The sequence below is a fragment of the Sapajus apella genome, unplaced genomic scaffold (genome assembly GCF_009761245.1).
Source record: "Sapajus apella isolate SASKATOON/1434 unplaced genomic scaffold, GSC_monkey_1.0 scaffold136, whole genome shotgun sequence".
Taxonomy (NCBI): domain Eukaryota; kingdom Metazoa; phylum Chordata; class Mammalia; order Primates; family Cebidae; genus Sapajus; species Sapajus apella.
Genome location: NW_022437076.1, coordinates 346,452 through 369,432, shown reverse-complemented (window position 1 = coordinate 369,432; position 22,981 = coordinate 346,452). Strand labels below are relative to the sequence as shown.

The 22,981-nt window shown below is 59.6% G+C and overlaps 1 protein-coding gene across 2 annotated transcripts in view; it reads right to left on the bottom strand.

Annotated features, from left to right (window-relative positions):
* KCNJ12 (potassium inwardly rectifying channel subfamily J member 12) overlaps positions 1–18,549 on the bottom strand; it is a 42,864-nt gene extending 24,315 nt beyond the window's left edge. For both annotated transcript variants that reach the window (XM_032263384.1, XM_032263386.1), the window contains exon 1: positions 18,347–18,549. The gene's annotated coding sequence lies outside the window, so the exon portion shown is untranslated. The remainder of the gene's footprint in view (positions 1–18,346) is intronic.
* Between the last annotated feature and the right edge of the window lie 4,432 nt (positions 18,550–22,981).

Here is a 22,981-nt window from a genome sequence, read left to right as displayed (position 1 = left end):
TTCTTTCTTTCTTTCTTTCTTTCTTTCTTTCTTTCTTTCTTTCTTTCCTTCTTTTCTTTAAGACAGTCTCACTGGAGTGCAGTGGTGCGATCTTGGCTCACTGCAACCTCCGCATCCTAGGTTCAAGCGACTCTCGTGCCTCAGCCTCCTAGAGGCAGGTGCCACCATGCCGGCTAATTTTTGTATTTTTAGTAGAGATGAGGTTTTGCCATGTCAGCCAGGCTGGTCTCGATCCCCTGGCCTCAAGTGATCCTCCCGCTTTGGCCTCCCAAAGTGCTGGGATTACAGGATTGAGTCACTGTGCCCTGTGTTCTGGTTTTTTTCAAAAAAAAAGACAAGATCTTGCCCTGTCACCCAGCCTGGTGTGCAGTGGCTCAATCAGAGCTCACTGTAGCCTTGAACTCCTGGGCTCAGGTGATCCTCCCTCCTCAGCCTCCTGGGTAGCTAGGACTACAGGTATGTTCCAGCACACCCAGCCAATGTTTCATTTGTGTAGAGATGGGGTCCCACTATATTGCCCAGGCTGGTCTTAAACTTCTGGCCTCAAGGAATCCTCCCAAAGTGCTGGGATTGCAGGTGTGAGCCACCTTGCCCAGACATCATCATCAACGTCTCTGTGCCAGGCACTGGGTTAAAGCAGGAAGCGGCCCACAGAGCCGACGTGGTCATGGTCTCTGTCCAGGCCTGCCAGCTTCGGGGGTCCCTTAGTGCTTCCAGGGACTCCTCGGCTGTGGCCCCAGCAGGGCTTGGAAAGAATTTCTGGAAATAAAATGAACAATTTCTAATGGTTTACCCCTGGCAACACCGAACTCCCAGCAGTTCCCACCTCCAACGTCTGAGGCCACACCGGTCACCCCCCAGGGTGCCCATGCCAGGGTTTCTCTCTGCCACAGCCCTGACCACACCAGCAGTCACTGTCTTCACCCTCCCCGCCCTCGGCCTCATGTTGAGCCTCCAGTCCTGATTCATCTCCAGAACCACTGCGTCACCCAGACAGGGCAGGCACAGAGCAGAGGCCCTGTGTCTGTTCCAGAACCTCAACAGTCATCTACAATGAGAGCTTAGGTTTATTGAGCACTTACTATGTGTCAGGCTTAGCCCCCGAGTACCATACAATCAGGCCTCGATGAACGAGGGGAACACCTGCTGAGAAATGTGCCATCAGGCAATGTCATCGCTGAGCTAACATCACAGACAGACTTACACACAGCTAGACGGTACCACCTACTGCACACCCAGGCCATGTGACGGGGCCTGCTACTCCTCAGCTGCAGGCCTGTACAGCCTGTACAGGCAACCAAAACACAATGGTGAGCATTCATGTGTCTAAACACAGTTACACGTTGAAAAGGTACAGCAAAAATATAGTATGAAAGATTAAAAGTGGTACACCTAGCCGGGCGCGGTGGCTCACGCCTGTAATCCCAGCACTGTGGGAGGCCGAGGCAGGTGGATCACGAGGTCAAGAGATCGAGACCATCCTGGTCAACACGGTGAAACCCCGTCTCTACTAAAGCTACAAAAAATTAGCTGGGCATGGTGGCGCGTGCCTGTAATCCCAGCTGCTCAGGAGGCTGAGGCAGGAGAATTGCCTGAACCCAGGAGGCGGAGGTTGCGGTGAGCCGAGATTGCGCCATTGCACTCCAGCCTGGGTAACAAGAGTGAAACTCCGTCTCAAAAAAAAAAAAAAAAGTGGTACACCTGTATAGGGCAGCCCCTTCTGGACACACTCGCCATCCGTCATTGACTGAAATGTCATCAGTCCAATGTGATGAGACCCCCGAGATAGATATTATAATCTTACAGATGAGTGCACTGAGGCCCAGGGAGCTGGCCTTCACACACTGGAGGCTTCAGGTCGACCACTGCCTAGACCAAACCCTTGGTACTCCAAGCTGGGTGGGGTGTAAGGGGCCAGCGCTAGAGACCAGCAGCGCCCCGAGTGGCAGCCTTGGCCCCAAGCTTAGAGAGGCCATGAGCTCCACGGCCCTGGGAGGATGCTAAGCCTCAGGCCACCAGCCAGGTGTTTGCCCTACTGCTCGGGGTGGAGGCCTGGGGGCATTGGGGCTGGTGTCAGACACACGGGATTGAATTGTGCCTTCCAGGTCCCTGTGGCTTCATCTATAAAATGGGCCATGAGGGGACAAAATGAGACAATCCCAGCACCTGGCACGGAACAGGTACTCAGCTCAGCAAGTGTGGAACCACAAGGTGGAGGTCCCAGGGCCCAAGGTCTGCGGGCGTGCTGCCCTCAGGCCTCCACCCTCTGCTGGCAGCTCAACACGCATGGGGGTCTGAGGCTCCCAGAGGGCCGTTACAGGGCTAGCCCGATAGATGGCCAGCAGGCAGCGCTAGCCTCGTGGGCAAGAGCGAAAACATTCCAGGGGCAGAGGGGAGGCCGCACGCAGAGGCCAGGGGCCGTAGAGGCTCTAACAGTGACACAGGGTGTGCAGGTCAGCCCAGGGGACAGCCGGCCTCCAGGGACAGACTCAGACTGTTTGAGGGCCTGAAGCAAGGCCTCCAAGGACTGCCTCATCAGCCAGACCCAGACCCCTCTACCGTGACTCGAGAAAGCACCTTGGGCCCCAGAAGATTCCCTCCACCTCTCTGAGCCTCGGTGTCCCCATCTGCAAAACGGGGACAAGTACTGGCACTTTCCAGCACAGAAAGCGATGAGTCAGCCCCCGAAACTCCTCAGCAGCACAAGCTTCTGACAAATGTCCTTTCCAATAGGGGAGGGCAGGGGAGAGTCGGTACGGTGGCCGTGCAGGGAGGCACATGGAGTTACAATTCCAGTCCAGGCCTGGGAGCTGCCTCAGCCCCTCCCCAGAAAGTCAGGGGCTGGGCAAGAAGGGCAGAAGTTAAGGACTCCACCTGTGCCCAGACCCAGGGACACTGTCCACATCTTCCTGCCCTGGCCTCCCCGCCCCCCACCACCCCTGCATCTCCACACACACCCCACCTGCCGCCTATGAAATTCAGACACAGCTACATGGCCTGTGCCTGCAGTCACACCGTTAAGGTTGCCCCGACGGCATCCCCAACACCCACCCTCAGGCCTTCCACTTATCTCCACCATCCACCTCCGTCTACACTGCCCAGTGCTGTGGCCATCACCATGGACCGCAACCGTCTGACATTTAGACAACCCGTCTACACAGCCAGTCTCAGGCCTCATTCTCTGAACCCACTTCGGTGGGGGGCAGTCCATGAAGTCCCACTTCGGGGGGGGACAGTCCATGAAGCCCCCCCTCCCTAAAGAACCAACACTCCCAGGCCAAGGGAGCCAAGTGGCTTGGCACCCCCACAAGGCCAGTGCTGGGTGCAGCCCTGGTGGGGCTCCTGCCGGTCCTAAGTGCCAACAAGATGATTAACGAGTGGGCACTAGCTGGGCTCCTGCCCCCCGCCTTAAGCAGCTGCAGCCTGGTGGGGCCAGAGGCAGAGGGGCCCTGGTGGTGTGGCATGTGTCCCTGTCTGCCTTTGCTTGCTGCTGCGGCAGCCAAACCCATCGCTGGGGGGCCCAGCCCATTGGACCGGGTTCTCTGAGCAAACACAGCCGGCTTCCATGACCTACAAGTGAGCACATGCTGAGCGCCTGCGCTGTGCTAGGTACTCCGGGAAGCCTGCTCAGCTAGGTCCAGTGGTGCTGTGTGCAAGCGGTAAGGCAGCCTCTTACTCCCACTGGTGCCTGGGGACACAAAGGCTCAGGAAGGCTCTGCCGGAGCCTGGACCTCCTCCCACGAAGTCATCGCAGCTTGGGAGAGAGGGAAGGAAGTTGTCCAGGAGCCCGCAGGTCCCGCCGCCACACTCAGCGTTAAGTCACGCTGTTCCACCTCAACCACAGCCCTAGGAGGCAAGACAGGGATTCCTGCGGCCACTTTCAGATGAGGAGCCCCGGCCTGGAGCCTGCAGCCATGCAATGCCCCACAGCTGGGAGGCCACCTTGCCAGACATGACCCCAGGCTTGGCCCTCCCACCCACTGGCCAAGGCAGGACTAGTGGCAGGGGAGGTCCTCAGCCTGTCCCCTTTCCAATGACGAGGAGACTGGAGTGGGGGGCCACAGGCTCAAGGAAGGTGGGAGCCCCGTTCTGGCCATGTAGGATCCAGCTGCCCACAGACCCCAGGGTAGATGTCACCTGGGCAGGTAGGGGAAGGAAGGCCTGGGCTAGACCTGAACCTGGGGCTGGAGGAGGCCGGGTGTGCAGGGGAGGGAGTATGCTCCGGAGAAGAGGCGGAGGAGGAGGAGGAGCAGGGCTGGGCAGGGCACCGAAAGGCAGGTGCCCCCAGAGGGCACAGGTTCAGACAAACCAGGTGACTGGTGACCTGTTCTAAACGTTGCTGAGGCATCGCAGGGGGCGGCCATGAGGAGAAGCTGGGGAGCAGCGGAACAGCCTTGTGGGGCGGTCTGTGGTCCTGGCGCACAGCAATAACTCGGGCTGGAGGGCTCCAGGGAGGGTGCACCAGAGTCAGAGGCTCCTCCAAAGGTAACAGCCCCTCCAGAGTTTGGCAGAGCTGCTGCAGGCCCAGCCACTCCATTGCTAGGAATATGGAGAGACCTGGAACCCGGCATCCAGGGGATCCTGTGTCCCATAGTCCGTGGCAGCACCGTTCACAGGTGCCAAAGGCCGAGCAGCCCAGTGTCCACCACGGACAAATGGGCAGGCAGAATGGGTGTCCATCCACACCAGGCCTGCCTCAGCCATGACAAGGAAGGCAGTGCTGACACACAGCACACCAGGGCGGAGCCTGGAGATGGGGAAGCCAGCCACAGAAAGCTGCTAGTGCCGGGCCCCACGCACAGACGACGTCCAGATTAGGAAGATCCACAGCCGCGGTAAGTGGTTTAGTGGCTGCCCGGGGATGGGGCAGGGACAGGGCTTCCTTTCTGGGTAGGGGAAAGGTTTTGGAGCTAGACAGAGGTGGTGGGTACACAACATTATGAATGCACTGAATACCACTGAATTGTTCACTTTTAAGCGGTTAATTTCATCTTATGAATTTCACCTCCAAGAAGATAAAAAGTTGGGAAGTAGACATACAAAGGAGATTTGCAACCAACTTCGACCTGACGGAGCCAAGCCCAGCTCCTCCCCGCAGCTCAGCAGAGCCACAGCCAAACCCTGGACGAGGGAGCAGGAAGAAATGCTAATTGTTATAAGAAAGAAAGAAGGAGGGAAGGAAAGAAAGAAAACCAGACATGCTTCTGCAGCCTCCAGACCCTGCAATCGCTCCCCTCCCCGCCCCCATGCCCCTGCCCCTTGATCAGTCTCTGTCCACCTCGGGCCACGGGCCCCTCTTCCCTCGGATGTCCTCCCAGCTCCCACACTGACTCCATGCGGGTCTGGGCCCCTTCTCCGGAAGCGAGTCTCCTTCCCATGGAGTCTACGGGCAGTTGTCCACTGGCAAAGAAACTCCATGGGGCAGGACTTTGTTCAGTGCCCTGGAGTGTCCTGGGGCCTGGGAGCAGTGCCCGTCCTGGGGGGCCCTCTGTCATCACCTTCCAAAGAATTCATTCTCAACTAGGGTGTAGTGCAGGTCCAGCGGAGGGAGGGCACCTCTAGACAGCGATAGTCTTCGGTAGGCAAGAGGGGTGGGCCCTGTGGGTGAGGGGTGGCTGTCCACCACGGGGAAGGAGCTGTGATGGGCATGAGTGGAAATTCTCTTCTTTAATTTTCTCAGTGAAAAAGGTGGTTACCCTGCTGGTGGAGAGCCAGGGACCCTCAAGGGGAAAAGCCGGGCACCGGGCAGGAGTGGGGGCCTGGGGGCTGGGCCCAAGAAAGAGAAAGTGGGTTCTGGAAGGAAGCAGGAGGGGGGTCCGGGACCAACAACCCAGCTCAGAAGCAGGACCTCCAGTCGGGGGGGCGGCAAGGCTGACGGGCAGCCCTGAGGAGCAAGGCCATGGCTGGACTCGGGGGTTCGTGTCCTTTAAGTCTTGCTCCCCGCATGTCCCGGGGAGGGCTAGGAGGCAGGTGGCTGGGGACCTGCCTAGGGCCTGGGGATGGTTCTGAAAGGCTCTGTAAGGCCTCCCCTGGGCTGAACACTGGTCCTGGGGGACACAGGTGCCACAGCAGCCCCCAACCTGCCATGGGGCCAGAATCCAGGGCTTCTTCCCCAGGAGGCCGTCCCTGCCCCATGGCGCCCCCACCCTCTGCAGAGACCTCCACTCAGCCATGGGGCTCTGAGGGCACAGCTGCTTCTGCTTCAGGACTGGGGGTCCCCAAAGTTAAGTGAATGAGTGAGTGGGTAAGCAAGCCATCGACTCACTCCACAAGCAGTAAAGCCACCGCCACCACAACCTGCGGCGTCACACAGGGTCCACAGATCTGTGGGAAGCCTGAGCTCAGCCAGGGGACGAGGGCTCGGGACGTGGCACACACGGAGAGAGGCCATTTCACCTCTAGGGAACGGGTGAAGGGGCAGCCCCACCCTGAGAGTAGAGTCTCTGCCACCTGTGTCCCCAGCACACGGCAGTGCTCAGGCAGTGGCCTCTCCTAGCTTGGTCTGGGAATAAGAAAGAGGCACCTGGACCAGCCAGGCTTTGTGGCTGAGGTCACAAGTGGGAGGCAAGACTCTGGGCAGTCCCTTCCCTTCTCCCGGCCTCTGTTTCTCCACCTGTGGATGGCAGGACTCAGACCCCATCATCGAGAATTCTGGAACAGCCTAACGCCTGGCCAGGGAAGCTCCCTGCACAATTGCAGTTTCAATGGGGTAAATTTGGCTCCATTTCTCACAGTAGGGAAATAAGTCTCAGAGAGGTGACGTGGCTTACGTCAAGTCACACAGCAGATGGGGATGGGAGAGCAGCTCGCATCAATCCAGGTCCCCAGATCATGCCCAGCGCTGCCACTCCAAGCCAGAGACATCTCAGTGGCAAGACACCTCCCGGATCCCGGGTGCAGGATTTGCCTGCCTTCCCTCAAAGGGGAGCCCAGCGGGGCCTTCTAGAGAGAACCAAAGCTTCCCCACTGGGGTTCGAACCCGGCTTGCCCGCCGCCTCCCCCTGTGGTCTCATCTCTCAAGCCCCGCTCCTTGCCTGGCTGGGACATTCTGAGAATTAAGTGAGATAACGTTCGGGAAAGCGCTGAGCACAGCGCTGGCCAAGCAGTCATTTTCGTTATTGTTTCTGGGTGCCAAGCCTCAGCACGACGTCACGCTGCTTCCTGAGAAATAAAGGCACCCGGTGACACCATGGGCTGCCGCATTCACCACCAGGCCCTCCGTATTGCTGGAGCTCCCACATTTCCGGGCAACAGTCAGGAGCCACAGGAAGGGGCCAAGGATACCCAGGCTCCCTTGGCCAAGGGGCATTACAGCAATCCCACCTACACCCACCTCCAGAGAGGCTAGGGTGCGTCAAGGGGGTGGCAGGTGTGAGCCCACCCCACCCTCCCGGCGGTGGGGACTCCCACTCTCGAGCTCCATGGCCTGGAGCAGGCAGGAACGCTGGGACGGGATGGGCTGTGGCAGGTCAACCCGATGCCCCACTAAGGCATCTGTGAAGTAAGGACACTCCTCCCCATCCCTGGGTGAGCAGCAGAGACCCAGGAGGATGAGAAAGGGCTGGCATGTGGCCAGGACATGCCCCCCACTACCTGAGGGCTCCCCCACCAGGAAGGGTAAGGTCAGGAAAACACCCTCCCTGCAGGGGCCGGCAGCTGCCAGAAATGGAACTACAAGAGGTTTTAACTTGAAAAGCCACTGTACCTCTAAAACAAAGGAGACCCCAAGCAAAAGGATGGCAGCAGGGTTGCCATCTTCACGGCCAGGACTGGTGGCCTCAGCTGGAGGGGTGGAAGGTAAGGACCCAGTGCACACAAACTCTGCCAAGGCCACAACCCTCGGAGGGCACAACGGTGACAGCTCGAAACCACAAAGGCACAGCCCCTCAAGCAAACAGGCCATTTCCAGAACTTTCTCTCGGACAGCCAGGGCAGGAGGGCCTCAGTGTCCAGTATTACAGCAGTATTACGTCACTGACAGCTGAGGGCTGCAGGGAAACCTAAAAGTCAGTGCATCAGTGAGGCAGGTTCACTAAACAGATATCCAGCTTCCTGCGGAAATACCAGTTAGCTGTTCAAACCAGTTGCTGACAGATACAATAATAAAAGGTGTCATCTCCCATAGCCTCTGACAGGAAGGACCATTCATAGCTCCACTTCCCAGGTGAGGAAACTGAGACACAGGCAGCTGGGAAACCTCCCGAGGACGCACTGCTGGGAGCAGATCCCAAAACACCTCACCCCAGTGCTCCATGTCTCCAAAGAGTTTTCTAAAACCGAACACATTCCTTTTTTTTTTTTTTTTGAGATGGAGTCTTGCCCTGTTACCCAGGCTGGAGTGCGGTGGCACTCCGCCTCCCGGGTTAAAGCCATTCTCCTGCCTCAGCCTCCCGAGTAGCTGGGATTACAGGCTCACACCACCACACCCGGCTAATGTTTTTGTATCTTTAGTAGAGACAGGGGGGCAGTTTCACCATGTTGACCAGATTCGTCTCGAACTCCTGACCTCGTGATCCGCCCACCTCGGCCTCCCAAAGTGCTAAGATTACAGGCAGGAACCACCGCGCATGTTTCTTAAATGAGAAAAAGGATGGCCCAGCGCAATGGCTCACGCCTGTAATCCCAACACCTTGGGAGGCCAAGGCGGGCGGGTCATGAGGTCGAGAAATCGAGACCATCCTGGCCAACATGGTGAAACCCCGTCTCTACTAAAAATACAAAAATTAGCTGGGCGTGGTGGCGTGCACCTGTAATCCCAGCTACCCGGGAGGCTGAGGCAGGAGAATTGCTTGAACCCGGGAGGCGGAGGTTGCAGTGAGCCGAAATAGCGCCACTGCACTCCAGCCTGGTGCCTGGTGACAGAGCGAGACTCTGTCTCAAAAAAACAAAAAGAGAAAACGGATGCAGGGTGGTGTATGCGGGTTGGCCAGGAGTAGTGGTTGAATGGGGCCCTCTGCAAAGAGATGTCCACACAGAACCTGTGAATATGACCTTATTCGGATGAAAAGAGCCTTTGCAAGTATAATTAATAGAAGAGTTTGGATGTGAACCTGGGAGGCGGAGGTTGCAGTGAGCCGAGATCACGCCACTGCACTCCAGCCTGGCGACAGAGCGAAACTTTGTCTCAAAAAATAATAATAATTAAAAACGATTTTTTAAAATTGTAAAAATGAAAAATTTGCCAGGCATAGTGGTGCACATCGGTAGTCCCAGCTACTCCTTGGGAGGCTAAGGCAGGAGGATCACCTGAGCCTGGGAGTTTCCGGCTGCAGTGAGCCATGAGCAACATTGTCTCAAAAGAGAAAGCACCAGCGAAGAGGGCAATAGGAAGCACAGGGAGAGGAGAACGTGGAAAGACAGAGGCAGAGACTGCAGTGAGGCCCGCAAGCTGAGGAACGCCAGGACTGCCAGGAGCCCCCAGAAGCTGGGGGAGAGCCCCAGAATGGCTTCTCTCTCCGAGGATCCATGAGGAACCAGCTCCACGAGGAAGAGGCCTGCAGACACTTCGGTGTCAGATGTCTGGCCTCCAGAACCGGGACACTGCATTTGCCTTGTTTTAGGGCACCCAGTCCGTGGGCATCCGTTATGGTGGCGGCAGCAGGAAACCGACACGGGTCCCACTGGCTTGCCGCCCTCCGATCCCTGCCTCTGCTTTCTTTCCTGGACCTGGTTGGTGGTGCCGCCAGACTCCTGCCCCAGTGCTCCTGCCACACCCCAGGTGAAATGGTAGGTATGTGGGTTTGCCCAACCCACTTTCTCTGGTGTTCCCATTTCACGGGGCGGGGGGGACACTGAGGCTCTCAGGGCTCCTGCTCCCCACCCACTGTCCTCCTAATCTCCTCTCTATTACCTGCTTTTGAACTGGGGCATCCCCACCCAGCCGCAGCTGGTTCAGAGGCCACCAAGACCCTGATCATGGGCCCTGGAGCTGTGGGGTCAGGGCGTCCACTGTGGGATGGAGGCCAAGACCCCTGGGTGGCCCGGAGGCTGTGCCAGGGCCCAGGCCAGCCTCCACCCTGAAGAGGAGAAGAAGAGGGCAGCAGGGTCTCCTCTGTTACAACCCCCACCCCTGGAGGGCCTGGGCCACTCTATGGCTGCTCCTGGGGCACTGCCTCCAGCGGTCTTCAAGGCTCCCAGGGCCTGGGGAGGGACCTGGCTGCTCTGGCTGGGCAGGTGCTGCTGACAGCTTGCAGCCCAGCAGGCCGAGGTAATGGCAGGGCTGAGCCTCCGGCCACACAGCAGAGTGGGGAGCAGGGAGGCCAGGAAGCTGCCCTGTCCTGCCTGCAGGGTCCGAGCCCAGAGGGGAGGAGAGAACGGATGCCCAGACATGGGACTGGACTGTCTGCCCGTTTCATAAACAGGGAAACTGAGGCTTATAAAAGAAGGGGACCAGGGATCAGTATCTGATCCCCACAGACACTGACACAGGTACTGAGAGTGACCACAGACTGGTCACTCTCCCAATCGGTGTATCAGATCCTTTCTAATAAGGGGACCTGGTGGAGCAAGGTGGGACCCTCCTGATGCGTCTCAGGCCAGGTTCCAAGGAATGACAAGGCGGGGACAAGCACTGATGTGGAAGCTTAGAGACAGATCAAAGTGACATTCCCCACACAGAGGCCTGCTCAGCCTGAAGACAGTAAAGGAGCAGGTGACCCTGCTTCCAGGAAGTCAAGGCTAAGGGAACAAGAGAGGCAAGGATCCCAGCTGGAGCAGCAGTGAGAGCCCCTCGGAGCTCCATGTCTAGTCTGCCCTGCATGGGAGCCAGGTTCGCCCAGAGGTCCCAAAGCCCTGTGGGACTTGACTGCAGCCGGGGCTGGGCTGTGACTCCCAAGTCCCCCAGACCCTCTGAGCTCTGGGGATGGAGGCAGGAGATCTGGATTATCCCAACTGCCAGAGGGATCCGAGGAAGGAGGCACCCAGGCAAGGACTCAGCGCCTCTCCTGGTTCCTAAAGCACCAATTCTGTAATTCCAGGATCTGTCTCAACGCAGCTAAGACGACAAGGAAAAGAACCCATGACTCACGGACTTCGGTGGCTCTGTGCATTCAGACACCACAAAGATCCTACAGTCCCAAGACTCAGCCCTCAATCCATGCCCAGGAAGACAGGCTGAGACCCCGGGTCCAGTGGGCATGGGCACTACACATCAGCACGCATGGTGCAGGGGACGCCATGACAGGTATGCAGCGATCCCACGTGAATGAAAAAGCAAAGGCAACTTCGATGTTAGCACGTTTCTATGCCTCCGTTTACATATTCACATCTGCATAAGCTCTGAGAAACCCAGAAGGCTCTCCAGTGATGGTCACGGCAAGGACATGAAGCTTGGGGGTGGGGGAGGCAGGGGGTGAGGAGGAGAGATTCACTTTTCCCCTTACAATTGTTTATCACTTTACTGTGAGCGCATAACACTCTCAGAATTAAAAACTGTCATAGTCAACAAAACATGACAACGTCTGTGATACCTCATGTGTTTCTTGTCTATTTCATCCTGCCCCACCCACTGAGATGTCAGCCCCCCAGGAAGGGGTCTGGTGCAGGCCACGTCCACAGCCACCTGCTGAGCTCAGGAATGAGGCCAAAATCCTACATCCTCAGAGCCCACCACACGAATACCTGACAAGTCAGGACCTCTAGGATTCTCTAGGAAGGGAAGGGAGGGGATGGAAAGAAAGGGGCACCCAGGGGACAGGTTGGGGGTGGCTTGTGAATGGGGATCCCCAGGGCCAAACAGGTGGCTGTGACCCCTGAGTTTGCCCCTCCCAGCCCCTATTTTCACAAGACCCAAAACTGTCGGAAGCCCCACTTTTGAGCACCCCCAACCTGCCCCAGATCCCAGCACCCCTGCAGCCCCAGCTGTCCATCTGCCTCTGCCCTCCCTGTGATCATGCCAGGACCCGCCCCTCTGGGCCACGCCCAGCTCCCCTGGGCCCTCCCTGGCCTCAGTGCCCCAGGCCTGAATGGAAGCCTGGCTTGGCCTGGAACCAGGAGCCCTGAGGCAGAGGGTCGGGGCGGGGGCGGCTCGGCTGCTGCCACACAGAACGCCAGCTGCTGGCAGCGATTTATTTTTGCTTTAAGTGCTGGAGAATTGCAGGCCTGGAGCCGCCAGCTCGGGCCGGCTGCAGCTGGAGCAATTGGGGCGGGCAGGGGCGAGGGCACATCTCCGGCCACCAGGCTACTCCATCCCCTGTGACCTCTCCTGCCCCCAGCCTTTCAGCCTCTCTGTCATACACACCCCAGTCTTCACACGCTCCCTCCTTCCGGGCCCCTCCCCTGCCAAGTTCCCAAACAGCTGCCTGGAAGCTTCAGGGACAGAGGGTCTGTGGCCTCAAGGCTGCGCCCCAGGCTTCCACTGGGAACCGTGTGACCTCGGGCTGTGGGGACGCTCTTGGGCCTCAGGATGCCGGCTCCCATGGTGAAGGTGTCCCGTTGCACCCTCCTGTACACCGTCTGGGGTGGGGGCAGGCACGCAGGGCTGCGAAGGATCCCTGCTGCTGGTCCTCGTTACCTGGTGTCCTTTTCTGCCCCTACTCCCCAGGTGAGCCACAGGAGACAAGGCCCCATCCCGGCACCCCTGGTCCTGGCACACCTGGTCTGGGTACACCTGGCCGACAGGGAACACCTGGCTGAGGCCCAGGTCCAGAACCTGTCTGCTCCCCACAAATGGAGCCACCAGCCCCGTCTTTTCTGAGGCAACATGGACTTCCAGGGGAGGAGGGCCAGGCCGTGCTCAGGCAAGCAGAGACCATTCTAGTCTCTACAGTTCGGAGGTGATCGCTGCCGCTCACTAAAGCCACTGGAGTTGACCACTGCAAATTGTAAACATTTTTAAAAATTTTAAAACCTGAGTGTCATGTTCAAAAAAAAAGACTGGAAAGGCGAGGTGAAATGCACTGACATGAAACTCAATGACCATTGGGAGTCTAGATTGTTTAACTGGGCAAGAAACAGAAACACTGTCCCCTCCCTGCCAGTCCCCCCTCCACAGCCGCCCCCTCCAGAGGTGTGTACCCAAGGCAGGAGAAAGGCATCAGCCACCAGCTGAGAGATGGCAGTCCCACGCCTCAGGCCTCAGTTTGCTGGGATCTACCACGGGAATGGCCCGTGATCCTGGGAAGGAATGGGATGCGGACACCCTGAGCTGCAGCAGGCCAAGTGCCAGGGGACACAGCAGGGCTTGGAGCTTGAAGCAGCGAGGTTACAGACATCAAGCCCTCCACCCGGATCGGGGGCCTGAAGGAAGCCCCAACTCCCTCCCGCTCACCCAGGCAGATGGCAGGCCAAAGGCTCAGAGACAAGCACCACGGTTCTAGGACGATGGCGTGACCTTTCCAGGACTCAGTTTTCTCATCTGCAGAATGGGCTGACAATGCCAGCTAACATTGCTACCAAGCACTCACTACATGTCAGGCACCACGCATGGCTGAAGCAGCCCATTCACTCCCTGTGTGTACTGGGTGCCTGCCATCTCCTGCCTACCGCTTAGGTGCTGGGGACACAGCTGTGGTAGAGCAGGTCCAAAAAGAGGAGCTCCTGTTCCAAGGGAGAGATGGACGATAAACAAGACAGGCAAATAAAGGACACTGTGGCAGAGGCACAAAGTTCTACAGAGGAAAATAAAGCAGGAAAAGGACCGTGGGGGAAAGGGAGGCTGCAGCGCCCTGCTAGGCAGTAAGGGAAGGCCTAATAAAGAGGGTGGCATCTGGGCAAGACATAAAGGTGCTGAGGGAGGGGCCGTGCAGAGATCTGGGGAAGAGCATTCCAGGCAGAGACCGCACACGTGCAAAGGCCCTGAGGTAAGAGCGGGCCTGCTCTGTTGGAGGCACATCGAGACAGGCAGCAGGGTGGCCCCAGGGAGGGAGCAAGAGTCCTGGGAGGGAGGCCAGACTGCACAGGGCCCTGAGGGCCCCGGGGAGGAGTTTGGTGGGACTCAACGGAGGGCCCTGACACCCAGAGTGCACCAGACACATAGTAGGTGCTCAAGGAACAATGCCTGGAGTGGCTCTAGTGGAAGCCGCCACTCCATAATCTTTATTGCTTCTTCCCTGGCCCCTCTCCAAGCCTGAGTCCTTCAAAGGGGCCCGGCCTGCAGGTGAGGGCAGGAGAGGGAGGCTTTGGCTGCCCAAGCAGGAGGAAGGGCTCAGTCCAGGTGGGTGGGGAGTCGGGCAGGATCAGGAGGCTGTGCCCACTGACTCCAGGACAGCATTAATGCACAGCCCCAGAGGAACTGCTCCCTGGGGCAGCTGAGAAGGGGGTTCCCACTCCTATTTGGCCAAGCAAATGGAGCCATGCCCAACGATGCATGGCTGAAGGCTAATTACAGGGCTGGGCGGGGGTCCCCAAGGTCCCCACAGTCTCATGCTGCCACTTCAGCAGCCGGGCAGGAAGGCATGAGCTATGGAGCACCAGTGGTGGCAGGGGTTGGGGGACGCGGAGGCTGCACCAGGAAACAGGAGGCCTGCATCGGGGCCCACTGCCATCTGGGGCCCACTGCTGCAGCAAAGTGCTGCCCTCCCCTGGGCCTGTTTCCCACATGTCCAAGGGAAGCCTGGATGGAAATGAGTTCCCCAGGCTTCCGCTCCACAAACGCTCATACCTTCTCCTTCCCAGATCCCCCTCTCCACGTGTCCATTTCTGCTGAGACCAGCCCCTCCCCACACCCACCTCCTAGAGGCATACTCCAAGTCTCACATTCCTGCTGCCCCATCCTGGGCACTCTCAGGAGCCTCCCGGCCCAGGCTTCAGTCCCACTTCACAGATGATGAACTGAGGCCAGGAAGAGTGACCCGATGTCGGCTGCAACACCTGCCTCTCTTGCCCTGCCAGTCTGCTCAAGAGTCTCCTCTGAGATAGTGAGATCCCTGAGGGCAGGGGCTGGGTCTCCCCACATGCAATGGCCACTTATTAAGCACTTCTGTATGACTCCCCAGCGCAAAGTCACAGCTAGGAAACAGGGTCTGGGAACTCCAGCCCCAGAACTCACAGTCCCCACAGTTCTTACCAGCACAGCAAGGCCTCTGTGGCTGGAAGACAGTCCAGACATGGAATCGCGGAGCATTTACTGAGCTACTGTATGCCAGGGCTTCACGAGGTCCTAGGGATAGAACCCCCAGGAGCTGGAATGGCATGCAGGCCCCAGGCCCTGTGTGGGAGGGTGGTAAGGCAGGGAGAAAGCCAGCCTGGCAGTCAAGCGCCCCTGAGCGGCGTGTCTGTGGAATGAGGGAAGGTGCAGTTCTGCCCCTGGGAAAGCACCAGGGCTCCAGGTCTGAGGCTGGCAGGCTGCTGCCTCCAGTACCTCCTGGGCCTCCAATCCCTGTCTGCACAATGGAGCTAATGCCACCCTCTACACTGGCAGGCCATTAGGAAATTAAGTCAGCTGGCTGAGGGATGGGTCCTTGGCCAGTGCCCAGTGGGGGCTCTGGTCCTGCCCTGAGCCCAGCACCTCGGAAAACCCACCTGCCTCTGCCCAGCCTCCCCACCCCACACCCGTGGTGCCTCTGAAGCTCTGGCCAACCTGCACACGGCCCAGTTTCAGGCCAGCTCTCTTTCATCTTCAGCCTTTCCCTGCTGCCGTGTCTCTAGCACACTGCCAGTTCCTGGCACAGCCATCCCGTGGGGCTGAAGCCCTTGCCCACTGCACCTCCCATGTGGCTGGCCAAACCTCCACTCCTCCTGTCACCAGCAAGCTGCCCCCTCCCTGACTCTCCTCCATGCCAGCCCAAGGCAGGGCTCCAAGGGTAGGCCCAGGGAGGGGCAGGCATGCCCACGGGTCTCTCACAGTAATGCCCTGGCCAGGGCCCAGCCACAGGCACCAGCTGTGCCTGTTGGAGGAAGGGCACAGCCTAGAGCTGGGCGTGGGAGCAGGGGCTGAGGGTGGCTACCGGGTGGGCACCGTGTGTACCAGTAGCCTTCTGCCTGGGGACCTGGCGAGGGCCACAGAGGTTGATGACAGTGATGATGCAGTCACTTCCGCTCCAGCCGTATGCCAAGTCCTCCGGGTGCCATGCTTGGTACTGCCAACTGTGGCCCAGGGTACTGGAGGCCTGGCTAGGCAGAGAAAACTGCCCACAGGCAGAACCGGCCCTGTGCTGCAGAGCTGCAGGTGCTGCTGCTGCGACTGCTGTGATCACTGCCATCATTATTTTGCTGTTGCTTGGCCACTCAGTGTTACCTTGTCCTGCTTCGAGGAGACCCGGGGATGGGGACACCATGGCCCTGGGGCAGGAAGGCTGGTGGGGTAAGCCCCTCGCGTGGGGAGAGCTAGGTGAAGGCATCTGTCCAAACACAACCCACCGCAGGGTAGCTTTAGGCGAGACCCCTCCACCACCTCCCAGGCACCTCTTCCTCCCAGCGCAGTGAGGCACATTCCTGGAGGGGTCCCCTCTCGGGCAGCCTGGAAACCCTCTGGGTGTTTGACCGAGTGGCTGCAGGGGGAGTGTCCAGAGATGGAATGACAGCTCAGGTCCTGCCCCTCCCAGAGGAGGCTCCACCCCTTCGGTGCTAGGGAGGGGGGGTGTCAGCCATGCCCTCCTCTGGAAGGGGTAAAAGGGGGTGATAGGGGACTTGGAGCCCCTACCTGCCAGCCCTGAGTCAACAGCCAGCATTTACAGAGTGCCTACTGTATGCCCACAGCAGCACTCTGGTGGAGAAGAGGGGTGTCCTTGCAGCCCAGCACCCTGGAGCCACCATCCTCATCCCCAGGGTGCTCGAGTGAGCCCCTTCACCCCTCACTCCCTGCTCTCTCTCAGGGGGCGTGGCACCACCAAATGGCAGGCCCCCGCGGAGTCCCCATCCTAGGGCCGCCAACCTCAGGTCCTCTGGTTGTTGGAGGCGTCACCAGAAAACTGAGGGGCAGACTTTGCTGAGAAGTCTCTTGGGGGGGTCCCCAGCAGACACTGAGGGGCTCTTCTTAGAATACGGGAAGGAGTGCCCCTCAAAAACAGCGCAAGCCTCCATAGGCGCCAAGGGCTGAGATGTACCTCTCCTCCCTGACCCTTGCCCGCCACAGGGCGGCGGTCCAGGGCGGAGCTGCGCGAGGAGGGGCCGCGGAGGTGCAGCGCCGCGGAAGGAGGCTGGGGTCCAGCCGTGCGGCCCGGGACCCGCCCTCCTCTGGCACCTCAGAGGGGGCGAAGGCTAGGCCTAAGGCTAACGCCTTCCGGGTTCGCACCTTCCAAAGGCGGCTGCCGATTTCAGCGGTGTGTGGGCGCCTCGGCGCTCTCGGAAACGGAGCCTGGGAACCGGGGTTTGGGGGCGCGGATGTGGGGGCCAGGAGGTCCCCAGCGCTTTATTGCAGGGCTGGAGCTTGAGTATAGAGGAGCAAAAAAGAAACTAGAAATGGCCACAGGCAGCGCCACACTCGGAGATGGGAACGCCCCCTGGGAAATGGGGAGGGGGAGGTCCCAGGTCCCAGCGAGTCCAGGCTGTGAGGAGGCAGAGAACCTCCCAGAACAAGACCGTCCCCAAAGAAACACTTTGACCCCCATTCCGAACACAGGTATCAAAATATTCACATGACATGTGCCCGCTGGATGAAAACGAGGCACAGACACTCGCTTGGGCCTCAACTCCCATCTTAACCCCCCAAGAGCGCCCCACCCCAGCGGCCTCTGCCCAAGAGTCCCTGATTCCCGCCCCGCTCCCCCAGGGCACTCGGAGAGGCCGTGCGCGTGCAGGGTGGACCCTGGTCCTGAAACCCTGGGAGCTTCTCAGCCAGCGGCCATCCCCTCGGAGATCAAGGCCGACTTCTAAAAGCAAAAGGGAGCCTCTGGACTTGGCTGACTCGCTGGCATGGAATCATTTCCAGAATATTTTTACTCCATTACAGCATGGGAGGTGAGAAAGAGACAAGACTCCAGGGACCCGCAGGTCTTTGGCGGGAGGCATTCTCGGGGCGGCTCATACAGCCCCGGCGCCCGCCTCTGAGCCCCACCTCGATCGCGGGGTCTCTGGGAAGGTCAAGCCTAAGACTCGTGCCTCGCGCCCGAGCGCTTCCGCACGTTCCCTCCCGAGCCCCCTCGTGCAAACCAGCCAGAGGGGGACCGAGGGCTCCTCAAAGTTTCCCGGAGCGCCCCCCAGGACGAAGGTTAGCCAGGAGCAAAGTTCCTTGTGGTGGTAGCCGGAGACATGGCAGGGAAAGAAAAGCTCACAGTCAGCATTTCCTCCGATGTCTCACCAAGGAAGGGAAAAAAATGAAAACCAGAGGAAGAAAACACCCTCCCGCTCCACCTTCCCTGTTGCTGCACCACCTCGTGCTCGCTCCAGGCCGGGCTAGCGGCGGGGGGCGGCCTGAGGGGAACTGGGGCCGGGCCCCCGGGGGACCATGCGCCCGCGGCCGCGCACTTACCTCGGTCAGTGGCCGGGGCGCGGCGCGCTCGGCGTCCTCCCAGCTCCGGGCGGCCGTTCCTGGCCCCGGCAGCTGCCGCGGTGGCTGCATCGCCGCCGCTGCCGCCACCGCTTCAGGGCAGCCCCCGGGGGCGCTCCATGCCGAGGGGGCGAGTCGGTCCGCTAAGTGGATCGCCTGGGTCCAGCCACGGGTCGGGGGCGCGCGCCTGGACGGCGCCCCCGGCCGCTGGGCGCTCGCTCGGGCCGGGGCGGCTGGCGTCCGTCCCTCGGTCCGGCTGTGAGCACGGCCAGCCCACCCCCTCCCCCGCCGGCTGTTATCTGATCCCGGGCAGGGCCCGGCGCGCTCCCCTGCGCCCAGGCGCCCCGCAGCTCCTCTCAGGCTCCGACCGCGCCAATCCCCCTCCCCCGGCTACTGTTCCCAGGGAGGCGGCAGCAGCGGCGGCGTGGCCGGGAGAAGACGGGTAGCGAGGAATGGAGGGCGAGGAGGCGGCGGGAGGCAGAGGCTCGGCGCGCACCCAGCTCCGCGCCTAGCTCCACCAGAGCTCAGCTCGGCAACTCCTCTAACTCTCCGCGGAGAGCACGCCAGCCCCGCGCCGCGCCGCCGCTGCACCCGCCTACCACGGCTCCGGCCTGGCCCGGAGCCCCTCCTAGTCCCGGGCCGCCCCCTACACACACACCGCCAGCCACTTGCGCACTGGGACGCGCGCGCGCGCGCGCGCAGACACACATACACACACACACACACACACACACGCACGTCTTCCCGGGGACATGCGCGCACACACACATACACACACATGCAGGCACATCCCCCGGGGGACACGCGCGCACACCCAGGTGCATGGCGAGCACATACACAGGCATAAACATACAGGCAAGGGAATCTTGAACAGGCATCCACACAGCCGGATACACAATCTCGGATGTCATATATACACATGCAAAACACATGCCCATACATGCATGATGTTCGCAGGTGCACAGGTGCACACACGCTCATATGTGCACATGCAGGCTGGTATCTGCAGGTGTGCACACGCACACACAGGTCTAAGCTCGTGCATTCCTACGAAACCCTTTCCCCCTGCACACCAGGCACACACCCCTCTACTCACACCATCCCACCCTAACAGCATTTTTCTCCTCTCCATCGGGAGCTCTGTTTGACTTCTCCCATCTCCTGCCTTCTTTGTGCTCCTCCCTGGACCTCTCCCTGCCGACTGGGTCCCCCATGTGACCCCCTTCTCTTTCCAACCCCTGTCTCTGGAGGCACAGGCTTTCTTCCTAGCCTGTCCCCAAATGCCCTGCCCTCCCAGCCTTCTGAGGCCTATTGTCTGGGCCTCCTATCTCTGGGCCTCCCGCAGGGGCCAAGCCTTTCATCCTGGCAGACAGACCTGCCCGCCTGGACACTGACCCAGGGAAACCCCATTTTGTCACCAGTCTGACCCCCAGCTCATCCCTAGGGCCTCAGAATTGGGCCGAGGAGGCCAATCTGTGCCCAGAGCATGAGCCTCAAAGGGCTCCTTGGCCCCCTTGGCCTCCAGCTTCCCCTTTAATGTGAAATATAATTATGTGTCTGCACAGCAGGGAGGCTGGCTGCAGGATTCTAACCAAGGAGGACGGCTCTCTGGCCCGCGCCCAGATTGCTGGCAGCTCAGAGCAGAGTGATCTGCAGGTCCCACCAGCCCAAGGATCCTGGCCCCAGGCAGCTGGTGGGTGCAGTCCAGGCCAGCACTCGCTGACCTCAGTCTGCCCTGGGTTTGGATCCCACCTCCTCAGCTAACTAGCTGCGGACACAGGTCACTTCACTACTAGCGCCTCCGTTTCCCTGTTGTCAGTACAACTCACTATCCTCATGGAGCTGCAGCAAGAATTAAATGAGATCAGTATACCTAAAGCGCTTAGCACTTGACCTGGGGTCAGACAGTCAAGTTGAGCACTCAATATGTGCTGAGTTCTGTGCTACAGCCCCAGCTAGAATGATTTCATTACCACTGTGGCCCTCTGAGGGAGATAAGCTCATTGGCTCCATTTTACAGATGAAGGAACTGAGACACAGAGGGGTGGTCACTTGCTTAATTACAGAGCTACCGAATGGTGGAGCCAGCACTCAGAACCAGGTGTGTCCCCAACTTAGACCTGCAGTGGAGAAAGAAGGGGCATCGCGGGAGACGGGAGCCCCCGCCCCGCCCTGCCTGGCACACTGTGTCCTCGTTTCCTCCTCCTCCTGGGAGAACAGCCTCCCAGGGGACCGAAAGCTCTCAGGAAACTTCCTCCTTCTCCCTCCAAGTGACCAAGGAGGGAAATGACTCAGCTCCCCACCTGCCCCTGCTCTGTTTCCCAGATGGGGAAGCCCAAGCCAGTGCAGAAGAAGCCTCTCACCAGCCCTGCTCCCACCTTCAGAGACCACTCAGCTATCCCAAGAGGAATGGGGCCTGGGACACCCCTCCCTTGAAGCCTTACTCTGCGGGCCCAAAGAGGGGCAAGGGAATGGACGGGAACACTTCAGGGCTCCTCTGGGTCTAAGATTCTGACAGCTCCTGGGACAAGGGGCTGTGCCCAGGGCATCCTCAAGCCTGGAACACACACACCCGCCCCGCCCCCCCCAACAGGGCCCCTGCCTAGGGGACACCACCCAAGATCACCACTGTAAGGCAGGCCAGGTCTCAGCCTGTCCCCTCTCCCATCCCCAGAGCCATTATCAGACCCATTTCACAAAGAGGGCAAGTGTCTTGCCCAAGGTCACCCAGCAGAGATGCAAGCCTGACTCCCTGTGCCCTGTCCTTGGGCTCCACGTCCCACCCTTCCAACCCAGTTGCAGGGTCAGAGTTCAGCTCTTAATTGTAATTGCAACCCATGAGCAACCATTACAGGACCCTCAAAGCAAAGGGCGTGGCCCTTTGCCAGGCCACTGGGCACCAGCCTCCCTCCAGGAGGGGCTGGGACACAGAGAGGCAGGGATGTGGGCAGATCTCTCTCTAGGCAGCTCACACATCTGCCCCAGGGCTCCTCACCTGGGCAGAGGGGCTCACGGCCCTCCCGGGGTGTGCCTGCAGCCAGAGTAGGGGACATCATGCCCCCTATATCGTGGAGGGGGCAGTGTCGAGAGTGGCCAGGTGGGGCCAAATGGACTGAGCCCAGTGCCAACACTGCCCAACAGGGGACCTGGGACACGTCCCCTGCTGACAATTAGCTTCCCTCTCTGTAAAATGGCAGTGACAGTGACAGAAATGGCGGTGACAGTGACAGCCGAGGCCGTGAGAGCAGTAACTTCCCCGGCACAGCCATGGGAGTAGCCAAGGAGATGAACAGCAGTCGAGTGTCCCACCACGCACACACCTTCCCAACGCCCTGAATTATGTGCCCTGGACCTGGCTTCCCCTTGATCCCGGATTCTTTCTTCCTCTCCAGGATGGGAGTTTCTCCAAGACAGGAGTGGGACTGAGGCTTGTTTGCATCCCAGTCTCTCCCAGCCTCGGGTGGGCATACTGGCTGCTCAAGATACCTTTGCATATCTGAGTGTCCTCAGAGCCACAGGCCCAGGAGGCAGAAGAGCTCCTGGGCTCATTTGGAATCCCGCCTTTGTTTTCAGGAAAGCAAGGCCCAGAGAGGGGAGGTTGCTTCTGTGACCACTGAGCTGTCCAGGGCAGGTGTCCCAAAGGCTGGGTTTGCTGCCCTGTGTGGTGGAGCCCCAGAGCTGCAGCCTCTTGACAGCAGCTGCCGGCTCTTGTGGTAATCACGTCTTGTTGCCACAATGGCGACGCACTTGTGGGAGGCCTAAGGCCATCACCGAGTGAGATGTGAAAACCAAACGGCCCTTCCCTGGCAGCTTTGCCCAGCCCACAGGCAGCTGCACCCAGTGCTCCCAAAGTCCCAGTATCTCCTTCCAGCCAGGAATGCCTCCTCCCCAGAGCCCACTGAGACTTTCCCTGTTCACCCTAGACCCTGGCCTGGCTTTGGCCCTCAAGTCCTCACACTGTCAAGATGTGAAATGAGCTCTCAGCACGCCCAGTTTCACCCTTCTAGGAGGGATAGCCAAAGTCCCTGAGGCCGCAGACAACCTCTCCTCAGCCGCTCTCTTCTGAACACATTGGCTGGCCATCCGGGCCCTTGGACACCAGCAGCCTGATTCTGTCGCTGGGCCTTGGTGCCTGCCTCTGTCAGGAACACTGTCCCTCCAAACTACCCTACACGAAAGGGCAGCTGCGGTGGCATGTCCACGAGAGGACTGCCGACCACCAGGACTCACCTGCTGTGCCCAGCATGCGTTCTTCCCGAGCTGGCCACTCTCTGAAGTGTCTGGCTCACTGGTATTCCCCACCAGCATGGCACCCCCAGGAGGGCAGGAGCTTGTCCTCCAAGCGTGTCTGCAGGCCAGGACCTGGCACACCAAGGGCATGCCATGAGTGCAGACCAGTGCTAACAGATCCAGCTCGGGAATGTCTCAGCCACGAGGGTTCTCCCACCCTCCTCTCTCCCCACAGCTTGGCTGTCATAGCCACTCCCAACTCCACCTGCACCGTCACAAAGCCACGCTGGCCCCTGCAATCACAGGCTGTTTGTCAGCACAAGCCTTGCCCCCTCCTCCAGGCAGGCGGCCAGGGTCTGGGTCTCACTTGGCCTCCCATCCTCACCC